The sequence below is a fragment of the Ovis canadensis genome, chromosome X (genome assembly GCF_042477335.2).
Source record: "Ovis canadensis isolate MfBH-ARS-UI-01 breed Bighorn chromosome X, ARS-UI_OviCan_v2, whole genome shotgun sequence".
NCBI lineage: Eukaryota > Metazoa > Chordata > Mammalia > Artiodactyla > Bovidae > Ovis > Ovis canadensis.
In genome coordinates this window covers 122,126-146,893 of record NC_091727.1, presented here as the reverse complement: position 1 = coordinate 146,893, position 24,768 = coordinate 122,126, and the positions used below count along the sequence as shown (strand labels likewise).

Sequence of the window (24,768 nt, the reverse complement as noted above, 5' to 3'; positions counted from 1 at the left end):
CCTTGCAACCTGCCTGCCAGGCTCCTCTGTCCGTGGGATTCTCCAGGTGAGAATATTGGAGCAGGTTGACATTCCCTCCTCCAAGGGATCTTCCCAACCCAGGGACTGAACCCGCACGTCCTGAAAAAATGTTTAGTGAAAAGGAACAGTTGACCATTGGTGTTCTATTTTCTGCCATCGTTTCCGTTTGTGGAAAGCAGTGAGAGGTAGGCAGATGCATGTGCGTGTGTCTAGGAGCGTGTGTAGGCACACGGGAGCGCGTCTGCGCTGCCCTATCTGAATGCATTTATTCGACAAGAACCGTGCTCAATGTATGGGTTTCCTCGGGCAGCCATGACAAAATGACCCCAACCAGGAGGCTTAAAACCACAGACCTCCACCCTCCCGGAGTCCTGGAGACCAGATGCCCAAGGTCAAGGGGTCCCAGGGCTGGGCTCCCTGCAGAGGCTCCCGGGGAGGGTCCTCCCCGCCTCTTCCGCTTCCGGGATCTCCAGGCGTCCGTCCCTGGGCTGGTGGCCGCCTCCCTCCCGTCTCCGCCTCCGCCTCCACGTGGCTTCGCCGCTGCGTCCGCGTCTCTCCTCTTCCGCGTCTTATAAGGACCCTGTCCCTGGGTTTGGGGCCACCCCCACCCAGGAGGACCTCATCTCAGACCTTCACTCCGCCACCTCTGCAGAGACTCTCTTTCCTCATAAGGAGCCTTTCTGAGGTTCCAGGTGTTATGAGATGAACATAGCTCTTTCCCAACGCAGCCCCATCCCGGGTTCCAGGTGGGCGTGTCTTTCTGGGGGCATGGCTGCGCCCACTGCCGGCATCAGCAGTCTCGCTCTTGCAGGAAGGGTGTGGGCTGCTACTGGGCGGGGTGACTTCTCCCGTCAGCCCTGGGACAGTCAGACACACGTTTACCAGGTCTAACTGGGGGTCACCACTTGCACTTCCCTTGGCCCCGGTCATCCCTACCCCCCCAGGCAGTTTTGACCCCACGCTCCCCAGTGAGTCGTGCACCTCTTTGGGCTTCCCAGGTAGCGCTAGCGGTAAAGAACCCACTTGCACACATGGGTTCGATCCCTGGGTCGGGAAGAGCCGCTGGAGGAGGGCATGGCAACCCACTCCAGTGTTCTTCCCAGCAGGATCCCCTGGACAGAGGAGCTGGGCGGGCTACAGTCCATGGGGTCGCAGAGTCAGACACGATTGAGCGACCTGGAGCACACGCAGTCACCATAACCACACCCCGCTCACCCACCCGTCCGCGCCCTCCCAGGGTCAGCCGTCTGGCTCCCTCATTTGCGCCCCTGGCAGGCTGCACAGAGCCGTGGGGACCCTCTGGAACCCTGCCCAGGGGGCCGGCTCCCTCCGAGCACCCCAGACTCCCACCTCATCGCGGACAGGACCCCAGCGCCTCGCCATGAGCAGATGGCTCCCACGGTCCAGCACGATGGGGGTTGGTGTCCGGAAGTACCCCCACCCCCCAACAAAGGCCTCGAGGAAATATTTCTCCCACCGGGCGTTCGATCACCAAACCCTGTGCCCACTCACAGCTGGACAGGGTGCTTCTCCCCTTCTCCTCCTTCGGCCCTAGTGTATTTATCTTAAGGCCGGGCTATTCGCCGTGACTCCACCACAAAGGGCTCCCAATCGAAGCCTACCTTATCCAGAGGTAATTAACACAAAGCGTGTTGAATTAAAGATGCCAGCCCTGACACTTTGGCAGGGGGTAAGGGACACGGGTCTCCGGGGCCCCCGCCTTGCGCCCGCGACAGACCAATTAACACCCCGCGTCTCCTTTTATGTTAACTCCAATTAAGGCTTCTTAACATTTTTAAAGTTAGTTTCCTCCTCGCCGGCTCCGCGTGTCAGGCGCTACATCAAAGGCCTGTTGGTGCAACTCCGCAGGTAATGCTGACTGGCAGGCGGGGCTGGGCAGGGGGCCCACTCGCGGGGCGGCGTGAGGCCCGGCTGGGCTGGAGTCTGGGCGCTCGAGGGGCTCAGGGCAGGGCCGGTCACACCAGGACGCGGGGGCGGGTTAGCCCCAGCATCCCTGATTCCCACCAGCAGGCTGAGAATTCCCCCTGGTTCTCACCTCCGGGGGGCGGTGAGACGCCCCGCTCCGGCTCGCCCTGCTGCTAAGGTCAGCGAGGAGGACTTTCATTTCATGCGCGCATGCGCGGTTCTCCTACCTGAGAACCGAGACTACCCATCATCCAGGAGGACCTGGGGCCGTTGCAACCTGCGTGAGCTTCCAGCGCCTGCACTAACAGACGAAACCTGGAGCTTCAAACCACAGACATCTATCCCCCTGCATCCCGAGTCCCGGGGACCAGACACCTCGAGTCCCAGACACCAGACGTCTGAGGTCAGGGTGTCCCAGGGCTGAGCTCCCTGCAGAGGCTCCAGGGGAGGGTCCTCCCCGCCGCTTCCAGCTTCCGGGGGCTCCGGGCGCCCGTCCCTGGGCTGGTGGCCGCCTCCCTCCCGTCTCCGCCTCCGTCTCCACGTGGCTTCTCCTCTGGGTCTGTGTCTCTCCTCTCCTGTGTCTTACAAGGACCCCATCCTTGGGTTTAGGGCCACCCCCACCGAGGAGGACCTCATCTCAGACCCTTCTCTCCATCATGTCTGCAGAGACCCTATTCCATGTAAATGTTAGTCCCTCAGTCGTGTCTGACTCTTTGCAACCCCGTGGACTGTGGCCCGCCAGGCTCCTCTCTCCCTGGGATTCTCCAGGCAAGAACACGGGGGTGGGCTTCCATTGCCTTCTCCAGGGATCTTCCCGACCCAGGGGTCGAACTCGCGTCTCTTGCATGTCCTGCGTTGGTAGGTACCTTCCTTACCACTAGCACCACCTGGGGAGCCCCTAACCACTGGACCCCTGGGAATTCCTGCTACTGAGTTTTTCTGAAAGCTACATCAACTCCAAACATTTTAATGGGGCTCTAAAACTGCTTTCTAAACCATAAAATGCTCTTCACACTTGCTGTCATTAGCACCCCCCACCCCGACAATGAAACATTTCTCTGATCCCAGCCAGGCTTCCCAGGTGGCCCTAGTGAAGAACCCACCCGCAATCCAGGAGGTGCAGGAGGTGCAGGAGGTGCGGGTTGGATCCCCGGGTGGGGAGGGTCCCCTGGAGAAGGGAATGGCAACCCACCCCAGTGTCCTTGTCTGGAGAATCCCATGGACAGAGGAGCCTGCTGTGCTTCAGTGCACGAGGTTGCAGAGCTGGACTTGGCAACAGATACAAAGACCCTAAAGCAGTGGAAGCAACGCTTTCTGCCAGCAAAGACGTCCCGAAGGCCTTTAGAAACACTACACCCAGAGATGCGTCTTCTCACACCTCGCTGTTTCCCTCTCCACACAAAACGAGGTCATTCTAACATCAACCTGACCCTTTGCATCCACGGAGCGGACCCTCAACCGCCCCTTCACCTCGGGTCCTGAGAAAGTGCTTCCTGTGGCCCCCGGGGGAGTCCTGCTCAGAAACTTTATCAGAGATTTCCAGGATCACCCTTGCTCTCTCAGCCTCACGCTTTGTTTTCCTTAAAAAAAAAAAAAAAAAAATCTGAAATCCCACCCCTCATCACCGAGGCGTCCGGCTTATTTCAGAAAACAGCATGATGAAACCTGGCCTCTCATTTCCAGCACGGCACTTTGACCTCAGACCATCAGCCAGGTGCTAGGAGGGTCGGGGGCGGGCGGGGGTGGGGAACCACAGAGGGGTCTGGGGGCCTCCCAGGTGGCTCAGTGGTAAACAGCCCACTTGCAACGCAGGAGACCTGGGTTTGATCCATGGGTGGGGAAGATGCCCTGGAGGAGACAACGGCACCCCACTCCAGTGTTCCTGCCTGGAGAATCCCACGGACAGCGGAGCCTGGCAGGCTGCAGTCCACGGGGTCACAGACTCAGACAGGAGCCACTGAGCACGCACCACGCATGCTCCCTGCCTCCCTCCATTTTCAGAGTCACACCTTCTGTCTGATGAAGCCAATGCCCCAAACACGGCGGGCCAGCCAGTTCCCACAGAGTGTCCCCCACGCAGGACCCCAAGACGACCGCTGGACACGCGCTCAGTCTCTCTGTCCGCCTGTCTTCTTGCATCTGAGACAGTGCAGGCTCTCCGCCCTCGGTGTGATCAGGTGTGAAGGTGGGACGCGCCCCCCTGGAGAACACTCTGCGCGTTTCCACGCAGGCGATGGAAGTGGGGGGCCACGCCGGTATCCCCTGCAATGGCACCCACACTTTCTCTCTCGTGTTGCTTGGGGTCCACTCGGCCATCGTCACAGAAACTCCCCCTACACTTCCGAGGCTGAAGAGACGCACGGGAGCCCACAGGAGCCGGAGGCTGCGGCCCAGCTTAGTGGACGGTGGGGTTGTGCTCTGGATATGCCGACTGCCCAAGCTGGGCTGCCCTCCCTGGTTGAGTCCATTTGAGCTGGAACAGGGAACGGGCCAGACCAGGTTCAGACCTGCCTTGGAAGCAGGTGACACGGTACTGCTCAAGCCCACCCACTGGGGCGTAGACCCTCCCAGCTGCAAGACTGCAGGGGGTCTGGAAAATAAAGCCTGGGTTTTGACACTCAAGTCCGAAACCACGGCCAGCACCGCGGGAGGAGGGAGCAAGGAATGCTGTGGGCAGCTAACCGCTCCCTGGCCCCGCACCAAGTTCCCGCACGGGTCTCTGCTTCCATTTGACCCCTGGCCTCGTGTCCACTGCTCCGTGCGTCACACCGACTCAAGAGGACGCTCATTATAACGATAATCATCAAAGTACTTCCAGAGTTGTTCTCAGTGAATAAAGACGACCGCAAAAGGATACACAGAGTGGGGGAGGGGTCCCTGCGCACAGCGGAGTATGACGCAGCCATGGACAGGAGAGGGGCTGTGACGACCGCGTGGATGGACCTGAACACACAGTGCCCAGAGGGAGAGGCAGACGCAGAAGGACACACAGTGTGTCTGTCCATTTATGGGAAACGTCCAGAACAGGCAAATCCACGGAGACAGGCAGTGAGTCAGTGGAACCGAGAACGGGAGGGAGAGGGTGGAGAGTGACTTTTAATGGGGACAAGGTCTCCTCGGGGGAGCGAGAGTGTTCTGGATGATAGAAGTGGTGGTCTCACAGCAATGTGAGTGCATAAATGCCCCCCAAATTGCTTACCTTAAAAACGATATTTAGAAAGCTGAAATCGAACCACAGGCACAAAAGGCAAAGCTATGGTTACCGGGGGAAGGCGGGGGAGGGATAAACTGGCGGCCTCTTGTTTAGCCTCTCAGCCGTGTCTGCCTGTGTGCTGCCCCATGGCGGACTCTTTACCACTGAGCCCCAGGGAAGCCCTAAGCTTTAAAGCTGACCCGTCTGCCGGCGTCCGTGCCCTGCAGCTGGAAGCACCCACCCTGGCTCCTTCTGCGTCTGCCTCTCTCACTGAGCATCCTGCGCTCAGGGTCCAGCCACACTGCAGCCTGTGTCGGAGCTGCCCCCTTCTCGTGGCTGCACCACATTCCGCTGCGGGGTTGGGCCACGTGCTGTTTATCTGACCATCCATCCACCCAACCACCCAACCATCATCCTTCCATCTGCTCATCCATCAACCCAACCATGCATTCATCATCCATCCATCAATCATCCATCCATCCATCCATCCATCCATCCACTCACCCATGCATCCATTCATCACCCATCCATCAGTCATTCATCCATCCATCCATCCATCCATCATCCTTCCAGCCAGCCAGCCATCATCCATCCATCAATCATCCATCCATCCATGCATCTATCCATCCATCACCCATGCATCAATCATCTATCCATCCATCCATCCATCCATCATCCTTCCATCCATCCATCCATCCATCCATCCATCCATCACCCATGCATCAATCATCTATCCATCCATCTATCCACCCATCATCCTTCCATCCATGCATCTATCCATCCACCCACCCATCCATCATCCTTCCACCCACTCATCTATCCATGAACCCAACCATGCATTCATCATCCATCCATCAATGATCCATCCATCCATCCATCCATCACCCATGCATCCATTCATCATCCATCCATCATCCATTCATCCATCATCCATCCATCCATGCATCTATCCATCCAACCACCTATCCATCATCCTTCCAGCCACCCATCCATCCAGCAACCCAACCATCCATTCATCATCCATCCATCATTCATCCATCCATCCATCCATCTATCCATCATCCTTCCAGCCAGCCAGCCATGCATCTATCATACATGCATCCATCCATCCGTGCATCTGTCCATCCAACCACTCAGCCATGCATCCATCCATCATCCATCCATCAATCATTCATCCTTCCACCCACTCATCCATCCATCATCCAACCATCCATCCATCATCCATCCATGCATCATCCATGCATCCACGCATCTATCCATCCAACCACCCATCCATCATCCTTCCATCCATCCATCCGTCCATCACCCATGCATCAATCATCCATCCATCCAACCACCCATCCATCATCCTTCCAGACAGCCAGCCATCTGTCCTTCCATCCATCATCCATCCATCAATCATCCATCCATCATCCATCCATCCAACCACTTATCCATCATCCTTCCAGACACCCATCCATCCAGCAACCCAACCATCCATTCATCATCCATCCATCATTCATCCATCCATCCATCCATCCATCTATCCATCCATCATCCTTCAATCCATCCATCCTTCCATCCATCATCCATGCATCAATCATCCATCCATCCATCCATCCATCCACTCAGCCATGCATCCATTCGTCATCCATCCATCAATCATTCACCCACTCATCCATCTTTCCATCCATCATCCTTCCATCCATCTCCATCCACCCCATCCCCTCCCCTAGCCCCTGGGACCACAAACCCCCTCTCTCTGTCTCTGTGGGTTTCCCTGTTCGGGACGGTTCCTGTCGATGGAGTCACACGCTGTGTGTCCTCGTGTGTCTGCCTCTCTCCGAGCATAGTGTGTTCAGGGTCCATCCACGTTGCAGCCGCTGTCCGGGCTTCCCTCCGGTAGCCATTCACCTGGACGTCGGGAGACCCCTGTGCCCCTCAGAACGTGAGTCTCCACAGAAGATGACGGCAGGGCATTGCACTCACTTGTTGGCTCCTTAAAGATTTCTGCGGAAAGAAAGTCTTCATGGAAACCTTGAAAAGCTGACCGTGTAGTTCCCGGTGAACCTGCAGGGACAGCGGTCTTTCCAGCCGACACTGAGCTGGACCGTCTGTGCGAGGAGGCGCTGGGATCCCTGCACACCTGCCCGACCCTGTCCGACACCTGCGTGTGGCCGCGTGGACGTGAGGATCACGCCGGCCGCCCTGCACGCGCCTGGAAGCAGCTGAAGCCTGACTGAATGCCTTCTGGACGGCTCCACACCCAGGCTTTTGATGTTTGCTGTGTTGGGAATCACTGGCCGGCGGTGGTGGACGTGGGATATTACTGGAAGCTGTCTCCTGAATCAGATTACATCGGGCCTGCGTGGTGACCCTTGAATCCACAGTCAGGCAGTCAGAGAGACAGCCGAGGGGGTGGGTTGGTTAGGAGCACCCTGCAAACTTGCCAGCGTCCCTCCTGGCTTAGTTGGTTCGTATGTAACCTGGACCAGGTAAGGACCCTGGGTCGGGGGGAAGGGGATTCATGCTAGCGTATGAGTGCTCCTCGATAAGCCCCCTTCCAGCTGTTTGCAACCCCGTGGACTGTGGCCCGCCAGGCTCCCCCGTCCCTGGGGTTCTCCCGGGAAGAATACTGGAGTGGGTTGCCATTTCCCTCTCCAGGGGATCTTCCCTCTCCAGGGGTTGAACCCACGTCGTCTCTTGCATTGACAGGCGGATTCTTGACCGTTGAGCCATCAGGGAAGCGTAGTTTACAATGACCTTCAAAAAAGAAAGAAAGAAATGCCAGCCACGTTAAACACAGAAAGGTGGGGAAGGCTCCATTTGGCCAGCAGAGAAAAAATTTTAAATACTTTGGTGAAGAAGTCTGAGTTCCAAAACTATGCAGAAACTTAGGGACGTCGCCGCTTTTCTGTGGGTGACAGCGCCATCGTGTGGCTGCATGGGGAATGGGCGCCCAGATCCCGGATTTTCCTGTTCCGTTGCTCAGTCTGACGACCCCATGGATTGCAGCATACCAGGCCTCCGTGTCCATCAGCAACTCCGGGAGCTTCCTCACACTTGCAGGAGACCCGGGTTCGATCCTGGGATGGGAAGATCCCCTGGAGAAGGGAAAGGCTGACCCACTCCAGCATTCTAGCCTGGAGGATTCCACAGCATTCTAGCCTGGAGAATTCCCCCGCCTGTACAGTCCATGGGGCCACAGCATTCTAGCCTGGAGAATTCCGTCGCCTGTATAGTCCATGGGGTCGCAAAGAGTCAGAGTCGACTGAGCGACTTTCACTTCATGTCCATCGAGTCGGTGATGCCATCCAACCATCTCATCCTCTGTCGTCCCCTTCTCCTCCCGCCTCCAGTCTTTCCCAGCATCAGGGGCTTTTCCAAGGAATCAGTTTTATGCGTCAGTTGGCCAAAGTATTGGAGCTTCAGTATCAGTCCTTCCACTGAACATTCAGGGATGATTTCCTTTAGGATGGACTGGTTGGCTCTCCTTGCTGTCCAAGGGACGCTCAAGAGTCTTCCCAGGTTTAGCCTTGAAACAGCTTCTACCCCCCAGGAATACTCCGCCTGGACTTTGGAGTCCTCCACCCCGACTGCCTTCAGCTCTGAGAACTTGCCGAGCTCCTTCCCAGCAGCTCAGAGTCTTTGCACAGACTGACCCCTGGGCTGCTGTTCCCTGTCCACGGCTGGCTCCCCCCGGGTGCTCTTGGTGTCTGTCTGCATGTCCTCCCCTCTGCATGGAGAGCTCCGCCACCAGCCCAAGGACACACCCGCACTCGGTCCTTCCCCGCTCGCTGCCAGGTCACTTCCTCCCAGGAGCACCCCGCGGGCAGCAGCTGTCTATTGTTTTGTTTGTCTATGCACCTCCCTGGTGGCTCAGACAGTAATGAGCCCACCTGCCAATACAGGAGACCCAGTTTCGATCCCTGGGTGGGGAAGATGCCCTGGAGGAGGAAATGGCAACCCACTCCAGCGTTCTGGCCTGGAGAATCCCATGGACAGAGGAGGCTGGCGGCCTGCAGTCCAGGGGGTCACAGACAGACACGAATGAAGCGGTTCAGCACGCACGCATGCGCCTGCAGTCTCCGGATGGTCACCCGGCGTCTCAAACGCGAAACTCCGCAGGGCGGGCCGAGAGGTGTGGTTCTGGGAGGAAAGAATTCTCTGGGCCCGCTCGGAGCGCCAGAGCCACCTGCAGCCTCTTTGCTTCTGTGTCTTAGAGGCCACACACGGAGGCCACAATCTCCCGTTGTCGCCGGGGCCTGCGGAGCCAGCCGCCTACATCCTGTGGCCCCAGCGCCGTCTCAGGTGCCCCCAAACCCTGAGTGTTTCTGTGGAAAATGAAAGCATTAGTTGCTCGGTGGCTTCCGGCCCTTTGTGACCCCCTGGACTGTAGCCCGCCAGGCCCCTCTGTGCACGGGTTTCTCCAGACAGGAAGACTGGAGCCGGTTGCCAGGCCTTCCTCCAGGGGATCTTCCCGCCCCAGGGATCAAACATGCGTCTCTTACATCTCCTGTACTGCAGACAGGTTCTTTATCACTGAACCCCCCAGGGAAGCCCTTATAAGCTGAATTAGTTCCACATCCTGACCCCCCCAAGAGCTGCAAATGGGGTTTCTTCAGAAACCAGGTCTCTGCAGAGCCGACCAAGTGAAGGGTCTGAGATGAGGTCCTCCTGGGTGGGGGTGGCCCTAAACCCAGGGACAGGGTCCTTATAAGACAGCGAAGAGGAGAGACACGGACGCAGCGGCGAAGCCACGTGGAGGCAGAGAAGCCACGTGGAGACGGAGGCAGAGACGGGAGGGAGGCGGCCTCCAGCCCAGGGACGGACGCCTGGAGATCCCGGAACCTGGAAGAGGCGGGAGGACCCTCCCCTGGAGCCTCTGCAGGGAGCCCAGCCCTGGGACCCCTTGACCTCAGACGTGTGGTCTCCAGGGCTGGGGGAGGACGGGTGTCTGTGGTTTGAAGCCGCTGGAAACCCCCTACAAAGCCGTTTCCCTCGGTGGGGCTGGCGGGCGTCGGGGGGATGATAACCCAGCGGAGGCCGACGCTGTAATAGGGCCGACGGTGCAGCCTTCAGCGTCTCTGGAGAGCTTCTCCCTCTCTGCCTTCCAGGCTCCGCTCCAGAGCCTTGAATCAGAGCGGCGCCCGGGGGTCCATGCGTGGGCGCGGTCCTCACCGAGCAGCTCCTCCTGCTGAATCTGGAAACAAGCAAAACGCCTGCACAGCAAGGAAAGGCTGAATCAACCGCGGAGGAGCCACACCGCGAAACAGCTTCGTCACTTGGAAGAAGAAAAAAAATGTTCTCTGAGGGTTTGTTTTTCTTTGTGGTACAGAGACTGCTCATCACACAATTTAACTGGAAAAAAAAATTCTGGATATAAAAGCATCTGCTGTTACCCTGGTGAAATCCCGGCTTATGAGACGAGCTGTTGCTGTTGTTCAGTTGCCCATTCGTGTCAGGCTCTTTCGCAACTATAGCCCTCCAGGCTCCTCTGTCCATGGGATTCTCCAGGCAAGAATACTGGAGTGGGTAGCCGTTCCCTTCTCCAGGGGATCTTCCCCGCCCGGGGATCGAACCCAGGTCTCCCACATTAGAGGCGGATTCTCTACCAGCTGAGCCACCAGGGAGGCCCTATATATACATACGTATGTACCTGTACTCGGAGAAGGCGATGGCGCCCACTCCAGTGCTCCTGCCTGGAGAATCCCAGGGACGGAGGAGCCTGGTGGGCTGCAGTCCATGGGGTCGCTGAGGGTCGGACATGACTGGGCGACTTCACCTTCACTTTTCACTCTCATGCATTGGAGAAGGAAATGGCAACCCACTCCAGTGTTCTTGCCTAGAGAATCCCAGGGACAGAGGAGCCTGGTGGGCTGCAGTCCATGGGGTCGCTGAGGGTCGGACACAACTGAGCGACTTCACTTAAGTACATATACTCGGAGAAGGCGATGGCGCCCACTCCAGTGCTCCTGCCTGGAGAATCCCAGGGATGGGGGAGCCTGGAAGGCTGCAGTCCATGGGGTCACACAGAGCCCAACAGGACTGAAGTGACTCAGCAGCAGCAGCAGCAGGTACATGTACTGGAGTGAGTTGCTGTTCCCTTCTGCAGGGGATCGTCCTGACCCCGGGACTGAGCCCAGGTCTCCTATACTGCAGGCAGACTCTTTACCGTTTGAGCCACCAGGGAAGCCCTTTCTTTTTTACTGTCTCAATTCTCTTCTTTATTGTTCTCTGGAATTTTCAGCTGGGAGCCTGTGTGGACTGCTCTTGCCGTCAGGGACAAGCATCTCGTGGCGTGTAAAAGCCAAGAGAAACCTGCCTTCCGTCTTGGTCCGGAGGATGGTAGGGCTCGCCCCCCACCCCGAGCCTCTGAAGGAAGAGGGGACTCCCTCCACTTGTCTTCCACAAGCACTGAGCGCCCCCCCCCCACCTCCCTGGGTGAGGGAGATGATGGGCCCAGCCTGAGAGCGCTCAGTGGACCCAAGGAGGTGTGTTCTGCTGCGCACAGAGCAGACCCAGCAAGGGTTTGGGTCCAAGATCGGAACCCCAGGCCTCCCACCTGCCCTGCCCCTGGTTCCGGTTCCGCGCACGTGAGTCCCAGGCGGGGCTCCCTGGAGTCCCTGCACTTTGTCTCCCCCGGGGCATGGCCCCAGCCCAGCCCAGCGGCCGCAGACGCCTTTCCCGGCTTCTGGGAAGCCCTGGGCGCCCCTCCTGGGCGTGGAGGTAGCCGGGAGGCGGCCGAGGGATTAGGGCCGGCAGACGCGGGCGGACGGGCGCCCAGGGCGCCGGACCCCGCGGGGCAGACGGCGGCGTCTGTAAACACGGCCTCTGCCAGTGAGAGCGCTCCGTCCGTCCGGCGCTCCAAGGCCACTAAAGAGAGACCACGGAATCCGGCCGTCGGGAACGCGGCCACGAGCAGCAGTGCTCGTGTTTGCTCAGCTCCGCTCAGGCGCGGGCGTCTCGGGGAGCAGCTGTGGGCCCCACCTCTGCCTGGTCCTGGGCCGTGGGGTGTCCCTGGTCTCAGAGCGGTGTGTGTGTGGGGGGGGTGTCCCTGGGGGCCCCGTCAGCCACGGGGACCACCAGAAGCCCAGAAGCCCCTGCTGGGTGGGCGTTCGGGGACCTTCTGTGTCTTCATCCTGTGCGTCTCCTCCCTGCCGGCCATAGGATGCTCAGATGTGGCAGGAAGTGGTTTTGAATTCGGTCTTGGAACTCACTCACGGACATAAATCTGAGCAAGCCCCAGGAGATGGTGAAGGACAGGGAGGCCTGGCATGCTGCAACGCATGGGGTTGCAGAGAGTCCGACACGGCTGAGCGACTCAACAACCACAGGGCCTCACAGCTTTCCCGATTAAAGCAGGCACTGGGCTCTGGGGTCAGATTCCCCTGGAAACACAGTCTATTCAAACCTCACTGAACCCACTCTGGGCTGGGGGGAGGCAGCTTCTTCTTCACATCTGACCCTGTACTTCTTGCAGTGGGTGGGCTTGCTCACTTGTGTCTGACTCTTTGCGACCCCATGGGCTAGAGCCCGCCAGGCTCCTCTGTCCATGGGATTTTTCTTGGTGAAAGAAAGACGGAAATTGGTCGACGCGGAGATCCCGCTTGTGGAGGTCCCTGGAGTCGTCAGAGTCACAGAGACAGGGTAGATGGTGAGTCCGGGGACTGGGCGTCCGCGTTTCCAGCGTTTCGGGGGCACGGAGTCTGGGTCTGGGAAGGTGAGGCAGTCCCGGAATGACGGTGGGGAGGGTCGTCCATCACTGTGAACATAGGCTATGCTGCTGGGCTGTGCACTTGAAAGAGTGAACACAGGAAGTGTGACGTTCCGTGTATTTTACCAACACAGGACAAACCGCGCTGGCTAAGCAACCACACGTCAAGACCTGGCCTGCGTCACGGACCTCAGTTCCTTTCTGCAATTACTTCCCGTCAAATGCTTCCGAGGCTGCAGAAACTGAGGGCTTGGCGTCAATTTGCATGAATTAGTGCTACCTGGGGGCTTCCCTGGGGGCTCAGATGGTAGAGAATCTCTGCCTGCAGTGCAGGAGACCTGGGTTTGATCCCTGGGTCGCGAAGATCCCCTGGAGGAGGGCATGGCAACCCGCTTTGGTGTTCTTGCCTGGATAATGCCATGGACAGAGGGGCCCGGCTGGCTGCAGTCCACGGGGTTGCAGAGAGTCAGACGCGACTGAGTGAGCAGTGCTACCTGGGGTGCCCAGGTCCTGAACTGCAAAGTGATCAAGAGATAATTGCTGTCCTCTTTTCCTCTCTATCTCATCTTCCTCCCCCACCTGTTTTCCTATCGGGGTATAGCCGATTCACAATGTTGCGATAGTTTCTGTGGACAGCAAGGGGGATCAGCCAGACATATGCACGTATCCATTCTCCCCCAAACTCCCCTCCCGTCTGTCTCATCTTAGTGAAAGGCCTGTCGCTCTCAGGTTCAAAGTTCACCTCCACGGACTCTGGGTCAAAGTCAAAGATGTTTGGATGCTCGCTAAGCCTGTCAAGTCTCAGTAACTAAAGCAGGCGGAATGCTTTGAAACGTTTTTTTTTTTTTCCCTTTAGTAAGGGAAGTTTAATTTCTTTCAATCAGATGCTCTTAAGAAGCCCATCTTTTCCACCAATGGGCAAGGCTGTAGGGAAATAACCACCAATGTCGTTTCTCGCTGTTGCCTACTCGCTCAGTCCTGTCTGACTGCGACCCCGTGGGCTGTAGCCCGAAAGCCTCCTCTGTCCCTGGGGTTCTCCGGGCAAGAGCGCTGGAGTGGGTTCCACTCCCTCCTCCGGGGGATCTTCCCGACCCAGGGGTCACAGCCGGGTCTCCTGCACCGCAGGCAGATTCTTTACCATCTGAGCCCCCAGGGAAGCCGAATGCTGTTTCTACCTGCAATAAACTCTAAAAAGTAAGTGTCAGTAAGTAAATAGTAGTAGTTCAGTCATGTCTGACTCTTTGCAGCCCCATGGACTGTTGCCGCGGCCAGCACAAGCAAGAGTCGCACCTGCACAGGGAGAGAACGGAGCGTCCCCGCTAAGAAAATAAGAGATAGACAAAAGATGGGGTTGAGAGGATCAGACCAAAATGGCTGATACCTTGCTTTATTGTGCTGCGGTATATATAGGGTAAAGTACGTGACTTAAGGCACTCACAAGGTTGTTTTTTAATCTCAGGATACAATCACCAGACCCTTACCATTGTATACAGAACACAATCAGAATATCTATCTTCTATGAAATATACACAATAAGATAATCTATCTTCTATGAAATGTTGCCGAAACCAAACATCTTGGAGCCTTAAGGGTTATAAAAACTCTTGAGGGTGGCGGGACAGGGAGCTTAGGCACGTGTCCTAGGGCCCGGCATACCTGCCAGGGAGCTCCCAAGACTTAACCCTTCACGGGTCGTCCCCCGCAGCTCCCCTCTCTTTATTTTTTAAAAGCTCCATAAGATGTTGGTGTTGCAACATGTTTTTATGTATTAAAACTCTCATATGTAGAAATTTTTTAACAATGCTATGAATAAGGCAAGGAGCTAAACAAATTATGATAAGCACAACAGTCAGAACCGCGCCCATAGCAATTATACTTCGCCACAGTGAATGAAGGCTAGGAAAGTTAGAAAATAAATTTTGTAAAAAATTATCGACGGTATCAGCTATATTCAAAGTAGCTTTTGGAGAATTTTCGATGTCAAGAATTTCATTGTGCAATTGTAAAAGATCTAAAGAAACATTAGTATTAAACCAAATTTCTTGCAGATGTTTTTTCACCTTATCCCACGGAAAGTCAGAAGTATTGTAAGGCTTTTTTGTAACACAAATCCATTTATAATTAGCATGGCATTGAATTTTCATGCGAAAATTAATGCTCTGAACTTGTTCTCCTAGAACTCTAACTACATCATATAAAGCGGATAATCTATCTTCTATTTTTTTATCTATATCTTCTTGAGTTCCCATTACTTTAGTAACATTATATGACAAGGAATCTACAGTATGAGCAGCTTGAATGGATTGTGCTAAAGATACAGAAGCAGTAACAGCAGTTGCTATAAGGGTGATTAAAGATACTATACCCAGAATAATCAGGCTCAGACCTCTTTTAGGACGGCTAAGAGCCGTATTAATGCGTTGTAACAATTTTAAAGCAGTCTCATCATACCATTTTTCAGTTATTTCAACAGGTAGCATTACAAAAGCAGGTTGTTTTACTATTATAACTTGTTCTCCTTTGGCTACACCTCTAACGCAATTAGTAAGTATGCAGTTAGAACAATTTAAATGATAAATATTCAATGACAGTGTTATTTCCATATGGCCTTGTATCAACATGAATGGGTAAGGAACACAAGCTCGGGGGTATAGAAACCCCGTAACTCCTACATTACCATATTTGCTCCCACTAATATTGGGTTGTAAATATAGACTATTGCCATGACCAAAAGCAGCCAAAAGTTTCCATAGTTCTGTCTGATATATAGGAGCAGTGTTTACAGAGAGAATGGGTGGATGCTGTCCTCGATATTCGGGGAAATCAGGTGTTCCTCCAGGTGCCCAGTCCCATAAAAGGGTGGTATTGGCATTGTTGATGTTATACACCGATGCAATTCGTGCTCGACATAAAGTCCAAGGAGTGTCTATTCCTATGCCGATGCTTAAATGTTTGTCACAAAACGGAATGTCGAGGGGTCCGGTTCCGTCACGGTACGATCTCTTTCCGGTTTTTTCATCAATGCCTGAAATAGTCACTCGAGGATAGGATATATCAGCTGACACCTGTATACAATGAGGATGCTGTGATTGATAAGAAAAGCACATAGGGTATTGAGTAGTAAGACCATAAAAGGAGATATTGGCTTGCTGAGGAGAAATGTGAATATCTGATTTTCCTCCTAAAAGACTTGTATCATTAACATATACAGGTACTGTTTCTTTATCCCATCCTAAGGATTGAATCATAGGCGGATCAGGAATGTATGCCCAAAAAGCCGCAGCTGCCCCGTTTTGTATCCGCTGTAACAATAATAATAACATGATCAGTATATTAGTAGGTGTCACTGGAGGTTGTACATGAGCCTCATTCCAAGCATATCGCATCAGCGCCTCAATTTGCCTCTGAGTAGGCAGCTCACTCGTGGGCTCGCTCAGTGTCATGCGTTGCATTTGATGTGTCAGGGAGTTCCTCTGCCGCGCGTACCAGCCTTTCCGGAATCCAGCGCGGCGCTTCGGCATCCTGTGGAAAAACACAAACATGCCCTCGTCCCCATATTAGTACAGGGTCTGGCCCATACCACAGATTGGTAAGTGGATCCTTCCATCGTACAAGTGGTTTTTTGCATGAGGATCGTTCTCCCCAAAAACGCTGGGCTGCTGAATTGCCTTCTGCGTCTAAAGTTAAAAAATTTAAAACATAAAGAGCATGGTTTAAGGCGTTCTGCGGTGAGGGGCTATACAGTTCATTCCCCTTTTTTTGTTTTAATAATTGATGTTTAAGGCGTTGATGGGCTCGTTCCACAATACCTTGTCCCTGTGGATTATGAGGAATTCCTGTTTTATGATGAATTTGGAAAGAAAGACAAAAACGTTGAAAAGAACGGCTAGTATAACCAGGTCCATTATCTGTTTTAAGGGTTTGTGGGATTCCTGAAGTAGAAAAGCAAAACAGCAAATGTTGAATACAGTGACGTGTTGATTCTCCAGTGTGAAGGGAAGTCATGAGAAAATTGGAAAAAGTGTCAATAGAGACATGAACATATTTAAGACGCCCAAATTGAGGAATGTGAGTAACATCTGTTTGCCAGAGGTGATTAGGGCGTAAACCTCGAGGGTTGACACCATATTGAGGGAGAACAAAGAATTGAGGACAAGTAGAGCAAGATTTAACAATTTGCCGTGCAGCTTCACGAGAAATTTTAAATTGCAAGCGTAAAGAATGACTATTTTGGTGATGTAAATCATGGGATTTTCGGGCTGCATCAATAGCTGATTGGAAAAACACTTGTTTAGTAAGAACGTCCGCAGTGTGATTGCCTTGTACGAGGGCACCAGGAAGGGTGGAGTGTGCACGAATATGTCCAAAGAAACAGGGGTGTTGGCGGCAATGGAGAACCTGTTGAATTAATGTAAATAAGTTAAGAACTTCAGGAGAGGTGGTGCCGATAATTGGAACAGTTTCAATCATCTGTAAGGCACCGACCACATAGGAGCTGTCTGTAAATAAATTGAAGGAAGTAGGTACAGTTAGCAACGCTTGGTGGACTGCAAATAATTCCACAACTTGAGCAGAAGAAAAACTGGTTTGTGCGTAATAGGTTTGATGGTTAATGATTAAAGCTGCAGTTCCATTAGAAGATCCATCTGTAAATATAAGTGTCGCTTCGGGAATAGGTTGTCGGCGAACGATTTTTGGAAAAATAAAGGCATGAGAGCTAGCAAATTGTAACAATTTATCAGAAGGGTAATGATGAATAATCCGTCCCGGGTAATTTGCAAAAGCTATAGACCAATTATCTGAAAATTGAAAAAGCCAATCTTGTTGTTCTAAAGCATAAGGAACACAAATGAAGGGGGGTTCCATACCAAAATATTGGATGGCCTCGTGACGTCCCTTTGCTACAATTTTTGCAACAAGTTCATAGTAAGGGAGCAGATGTTTAGTTGGAGTAGCAGATAGATATATCCATCGCAAAGGTTTATCTTGATAAAGTACCCCTGTGGGTGCTCGGGGGGTAGGAAGTATATACAAACCCCATGATCGTTGGTAATCACAATAAGTAATCTGTTGTTGTCTAATAGCTTCTTCTATTGATTGTAAAGCAGTTCGTCCTTCTAAAGAAAGTGTTCGGGGTGACGCAGGATCAGAGTCACCTTTAAGGATGTCAAATAATGGCTGCAAGGTATAAGTGGGTAATTTTAAATAAGGACGTATCCAATTAATGTCTCCTAAAAGTTTTTGAAAGTCATTTAGAGTTTTTAAATGGTCAGTCTGTAATTTTACTAATTGGGTATTATAAACGCGAGGATATAAGGAGAAACCCAAATAATTATAAGGAAAATGAGTCTGAATTTTTTCATCAGCAATAACAAGACCATTAAGGCTTAAATGTTGTTTTAGAATCGAAAAAGCTTGATACAATAGATGTTCGTCAGCATGAGCTAGTAATATATCATCCATATAATGAACCAAATATAGCTGAGGAAAACGTTGACGAACGGGAGCTATTGCTGTAGCAACAAATTTTTGGCACAGCGTAGGGCTATTAGTCATTCCTTGCGGGAGAACTCTCCATTGATAGCGTTGCATAGGCTCTTTAAAATTAACAGAGGGTAAACTGAAAGCAAATCTTTTACAATCTTGAGGTGCAAGAGGAATAGTGTAAAAACAATCTTTTAAATCTATAACAATGATATAGGATTTATCAGGTATAGCAGAAGGAGTGGGCAACCCAGGTTGTAGGGCTCTCATATGCATCATTGTTTCATTTACCTTACGAAGATCTTGTAGCAATCTCCATTTCCCAGACTTCTTTTTAATAACAAAAATTGGGGAATTCCAAGCAGAGGTAGAGGGTTCAATATGCCCAAGTCTCAGCTGTTTCTGCACCAGCTGTTGTGCGGCAGAAAGTTTTTTCTGTGTTAGGGGCCACTGATCGACCCATACCGGTTCCTCAGATTTCCAATCAATAGGATCGGCATGTGTCACAGGAGAATCAGAGGTCCCTAGGGAAAACACCCCAAGCCTTTTCGATCTTGATTAGGTTTTAAATCAAGGGGCAAAATGATGCCTTGATGTTGTTTACCTAAACCTTGATTTGGAAGTAAGCCCTGATCTAACATCAAATCTGTCACAGTGGGTGAAGGACTATATAAATAAACACCCATTTTGCTTAATATATCACGCCCCCATAGATTAACTGGAAGATAGGGCAGAATATAAGGTTTAAATTGGCCTGTATGTCCGTCCTTATCCGTCCAAGTAAGAAGGGACGAACTTTGTTCTGGATTGGTAGTTTGGCCAATACCCTGGAGAGTGGAAATAGCCATCTGTTTTGGCCATGTAGTAGGCCAATATTTATCAGAAATAACACTAATATCGGCCCCTGTATCAAGCACTCCGCGGAAAAGCTTACCATTAATGCGTAGCTCAAGTTCTGGTCGTGCCTCGGTAACATTTTGCACCCAAAAGGCGTCAGAGGACCCGAAACCTTTATCTTGACGGTCTCGGTTAATTGTTTTTCCTTGTATGACTAATGGAACTAAAAGAAGTTGAGCTATACGCTGTCCTGCATTGATCACAATAATTTTGTTAGGAGCGGAGGCTAATATTTTTATCTCTCCTGTATAATCAGAGTCAATCACACCAGGATGAATAAGTATTCCTTTTAAAGATGCACTGCTGCGCCCTAAAAGCAGTCCAGCTGTCCCTGGAGGTAAAGGCCCAAACACTCTTGTGGCAAGGGTTTGGACCCCCATCTCGGGAGTTAATACTGTGTAGGAGGTGGCACAGAGGTCCAATCCCGCGCTGCCTCTTGTGGCTCGACAGAGGTCTGCAATGGTCCTTTTGGAACCTGCAGTGTTGCCCCATAACATTGTTTCGGGGCCAGGGGCTGGCCCCTCACCCAGTTTCCCGAAACCGGGGGCAAAGGATTACCTTGAACATCCGTTTTGGAACGGCAGTCCCGCGCCCAATGCTTTCCTTTTTTACAGCGTGGGCACAAATTAGGAGTGTTAACAGGGCTTTGTTGTTTTTGAGGGCACACTGCAGCCCGATGGCCAGGCTGACCACAAACAAAGCAACCCGAATTACCTGACTTTTGAAGTCCTTTCTTGTTCCGGGCTTGCTGCTGGAAAAGTACCTCCTTTATGCTTTTTCCTTGTAATGCTGCTGCCATAGCAATGCCTTGCATGTAGGAGGGTCCAATGTCAGCACAAATGCGAATAAAATCAGACAGATCTCCCTTCTTTCGATAAGGTCTTAAAGCAGCTTGACAAGCAGAGTTAGCGTTTTCAAAAGCCAATTGTTTTGCCAATACCATCCCAGCCTTTTCATCTGACATTATCTTACCTATAGTATCTAAAAGTCGTGCCACGAAGTCCTGGTAAGGCTCATCAGGTCCCTGCCGGACTTTTGAAAGATCCTCTGTCTTAGTACTGGAGCTAGGAAGTTTTTTCCATGCCTGCCGAGCCGCATTTGATATTTGTGCATATGCACCAGGTAAGAAATTAAGTTGAGTATCAGTAGCCTGGTAAGGGCCTTCACCAATCAACATTTTATAGGAGGTCTGTATATCTTGCTGTCGGTTAACATCAGCTATACGAGCACATTGTTTAAAAAATTCAGATTTCCATAATAAATAATCTCCCCCTGAGAGACATGCCCTAGCTGTCTGCTTCCAATCATTTGGAGGTAAAGCTTGAGTACCCAAATTTTCTATCATAGCAATGGTGAATGGAGCGGTAGGACCGTATTGTGAGCAAGCAATCTTTAACTCTTTCAGTTGTTTAAAAGGCAGTGATTCATAATAACGCTGGTTGTTATTTTCAAAGACAGGAAAAGCAAGAGAAAAATCAGAGACAACCTCACCAAGTCGCTGTGCCTGTCTCAATGCCTTTTGCAGCGGAGACATGTTCTCAGACGGTGGAGGGGGCCCTGGAGGGGGATCGAGACCAGCCACAACAGAAGGAGCATAGGCAGGGGGAAGAGGCGGAGCAGAAGGAGATTTGGCATTGTTACTAGGAAGCTTGATTCCTGCGTTCTGTAAAGCAATAGTGAGGTTTTTAAAGCATTCAACCAATTCATCTTTAGATGTTAACGCCCCTTTTTCTTGTGCTAAAAAACCCCAATCTTCTTGATGGTATTTAGCAGCTTCTTCGTCTAATTCTGCCTCATCTGTGGATGAAAGTGAATCATCATTATCCGAAGGACGCAATAAGTTAGAAAACGGAGGGTCGCTTTTAACCCCCTCGGGAACAGCATATCTGGGTTCCGAATCAGGAACATGGAGAGGATCTTCTTCCTGTTTTAATAAATTTCCTAAACGTTTTAATTCATCATTATCAAAGTCCAGGCAGTCACGAATTAGTGTCCAAAAGGATAAGGTTTCGACAGGGATTTTTTCAGGGCCATGTAACGTATAATGAGTCCGAATTTGTTCCCCTACCTTCTTCCATGTCTCTAAATTTACTGTACCTTCTCTGGGGAACCAAGGGCAAACTTCCTCGATGAATGAAAGAAAATTGATTAATTTAGGTTTAGAAACAGTAATTCCCCTATGTTTTAACATTACAGATAACATATGCACAAACAACTGGCGACTATGCGTCTGTCCCATATTTATACTCTCAACTATATACCTTACTACTCCTCCTCAAATTAATTCACTTGTGTACTCATATACTCACTCTTTTCAATTAATAAGAGTAGTGGCGAGGAGAACTGTCGAGCTCGAGCCCCACGTTGGGTGCCACCTGCCGCGGCCAGCACAAGCAAGAGTCGCACCTGCACAGGGAGAGAACGGAGCGTCCCCGCTAAGAAAATCAGAGAGAGACAAAAGATGGGGTTGAGAGGATCAGCCCCAAATGGCTGATACCTTGCTTTATTGTGCTGCGGTATATATAGGGTAAAGTACGTGACTTAAGGCACTCACAAGGTTGTTTTTTAATCTCAGGATACAATCACCAGACCCTTACCATTGTATACAGAACACAATCAGAATATCTATCTTCTATGAAATATACACAATAAGATAATCTATCTTCTATGAAATGTTGCCGAAACCAAACATCTTGGAGCCTTAAGGGTTATAAAAACTCTTGAGGGTGGCGGGACAGGGAGCTTAGGCACGTGTCCTAGGGCCCGGCATACCTGCCAGGGAGCTCCCAAGACTTAATCCTTCACGGGTCGTCCCCCGCAGACTGTAGCCCACCAGGCTTCTGCATCCATGGGATTCTCCAGGCCAGAATACTGGAGTGGGTTGCCGTTTCCTTCTCCAGGGAATCTTCCCCGCCCAGGGATCAAACCCCCCGTCTCCTGCATCAAAAGAGTAAACAAAACCTCAAAACTGGCAGGCTTGTACAAAATTAGGCACACATGTTAAAAAAGAATCATATCTGATCACATCTCGCAACCCAGATGGGAAAACAGAACATAAGACCCGCAAAAAATAACTTTCTGTTTGAACGATGTGTCAGTTGATACCCTCGTGCAGCTTCCGTTAATTCCCTAACATCTGCTAATGGAAGCTCTAAGAAGCTGTGGGAAACCCCTAAGCAGTTGCAAAAGTGCCCAGACGGTTAACCCTTCTCAGGGTTTTCTAACTTGGCCTCTCCTCCTCTGGGGTCTTCAGAGTTGCTGGCACTGCCTGTGGGCACATTGCAAACCACCGGGAAGGCTATTTTGAGGCGCGTCTCCGCCATAACCACCCGTGCCCACCGAGATGCCAGCCCCGGCTGTCACTGTTTACAGCGCCAGCGCTGGCCGCTCCACGCCCAGCTCCAGCCCCTGCTGACCTATTTGTAGCCCGTGTCTCCCAGCAACTGTACAAACACAGCTCCAGCGACAGCTGCGGGCCGGGGGCACGGCTCCGAGGTCTCAGATGCAGGGATCCTGTTTCCTTACATGCACTTGGAAAGAGGGCCGGGCCCAGGGCGCCCGGGGTGCCCGCTCCGGGGTCAAGCTCGACCCCTGCCCCGTGCCCGGCCCAGGGGCGCCTGGATGTTGCGAGTGAGCCAGGCCCGGAGGACGAGGGAGGCTGTGTTACTCATCCCCGCCCTTCCCCGGGAGTGGATCCATTGCCCCCGACCTGTGGAGGGCTCCACGGTCCCCGAGGGTGAGGTCAGCCCTGGCCAGCTGCCCCCAGCCTCGGGCCGGAGGGTGTGTGGTGTGCGGGGTCATGGCGGAGGATTACGAGCCCGCGCTCAGCCACTCTGCGTCCCTTTAAAAGGCGAGTGACCACATGGATGGGGCGCAACACCAAGTGAAATAAGTCAGACACGTGCTGTACGTTACCACTTACGTGTAGAATTAAGAAAATTAAACAGAGGAACAAGGACATCAAAACAGAAGGGGAGGAAACGAACAAATACAGCAGAACAGGAGACTCGCGGGTGTAAGGGACCGACTGGTGGCTCCCTGTGGGGAGGGGAGGCTGCAGAGGGGTCAGGTTAGGGGACAGGGGCCGACAGATACGCACGACTGTGCAGGAGGCGAATTAGCAGCAGAGGAAGACGGAGCAGCGCAGAGAGTAGAGGCGACGCTCCATACGTGGGGGGAGGAGGTGGCGGCCCCTCCAGTGCTCTTGCCTGGAGAACCCCAGGGACGGGGGAGCCTGGGGGGCTGCTGCCTGTGGGGTCGCGCAGAGTCGGGCTCGACTGAGCGACTTGCCTTGCACTTTTCACTTTCATGCACTGGAGAAGGAAATGGCACCCCACTCCAGTGCTCTTGCCTGGAGAACCCCAGGGACGGGGGAGCCTGGGGGGCTGCCGCCTGTGGGGTCGCGCAGAGTCGGGCTCGACTGAGCGACTTAGCAGCAGCAGTAGTAGTTCATACGTGGGGCGAAAACGTGAAAGTCACTCGGTCGTGTCCAACTCTTTGCGATCCCGTGGACTATGCAGTCCATGGGATTCTCCAGGCCAGAATCCTGGAGTGGGTAGCTGTCCCCTTCTCCAGGGGATCTTCCCAACCCAGGGATCGAACCCAGGTCTCCTGCATTGCAGGTGGACTCTTCACCAACTGACCCACCAGGGAGACCCAAGAAGACGGGAGCGGGTTGCCTATCCCTTCTCTGACACGTGCGGTACAGTCTGTAAAAATGGTGAATCCCTACGTTGTACACCTGAAACCAGTATAATCTTGTAACTCAACCATGTATGAGCTGCTTCAGTCCTGTCCGACTCTTTGCGACCCCACGGACTGTGGCCTACCGGGCTCCTCTGTCCATAGGATTCTCCAGGCAAGAATACCGGAGTGGGTTGCCATGCCCTCCTCCAGGGAATCGTCCCAATCCAGGGATCGAACCCAGGTCTCCCATATCGCAGGTGGATTCTAACCCTAACCCAAGAAGACTGGAGCGGGTTGCCGTGCCCTCCTCCAGGGGATCTTCCCCACCCAGGGATCCAACAAGTCTCTTACGTCTTCCTGCACTAACAGGCGGGTTCTTTACCTCGGGTGCCAACTGGGAGGCCCAAACCAACCGCACTTCAATGAAAAAGAATCAAAATAAACACAAGTTAATCAGTTTCTTAAATGCAGCATGCCCCGCCACCCACAGAAGTGTGGAAAGCGGGGATTCTCGGTCCTGTTGGGCGTCCAGGCCCAGCAGCTCTGGCCCCGTCCTCCCGGCTACTGTCCTGGCTCTTGGCAACGCTGGGCGGGAGGTTTTCACCAGGTGGGCGTCTCGGCTCACTGCTTGGCCCCTATTAATAGCCACTGGCTTTCAGCATGAGCCCTGGCCTCGTGAAAGCAAGCGCTTTGGAATTCCGGGCGGGGCCGCGGGGCGGGCCTGGGATGCAAGCCGGCTGCCACAGCTGTTCCCGGCCGCTGTGTTTTCCATTCTGACTTCAATCGCACTGGCTGGGCGCCTAGAGACCCTGAACCTGTGTGCTCTTTATAAGCCTTTTCCCTGAACCTGTGTGCTCTTTATAAG

At 52.8% G+C, this 24,768-nt stretch overlaps 1 long non-coding RNA gene across 3 annotated transcripts; it reads right to left on the bottom strand.

The window, feature by feature from the left end:
• Positions 1-14,182: 14,182 nt before the first annotated feature.
• LOC138930119 (uncharacterized) lies at positions 14,183-22,580 on the bottom strand. Of its 3 annotated transcripts, none has more exons than XR_011446090.1 (2): positions 21,527-22,580; positions 14,183-16,358 (listed from the first exon to the last, which is right to left on the bottom strand). It is a non-coding gene; the product is annotated as an uncharacterized lncRNA (long non-coding RNA). The 3 variants fall into 3 exon arrangements; XR_011446091.1 differs by lacking the exon at positions 21,527-22,580 and adding an exon at positions 20,190-21,516; XR_011446092.1 differs by lacking the exon at positions 21,527-22,580 and adding an exon at positions 20,709-21,516.
• Positions 22,581-24,768: the final 2,188 nt, after the last annotated feature.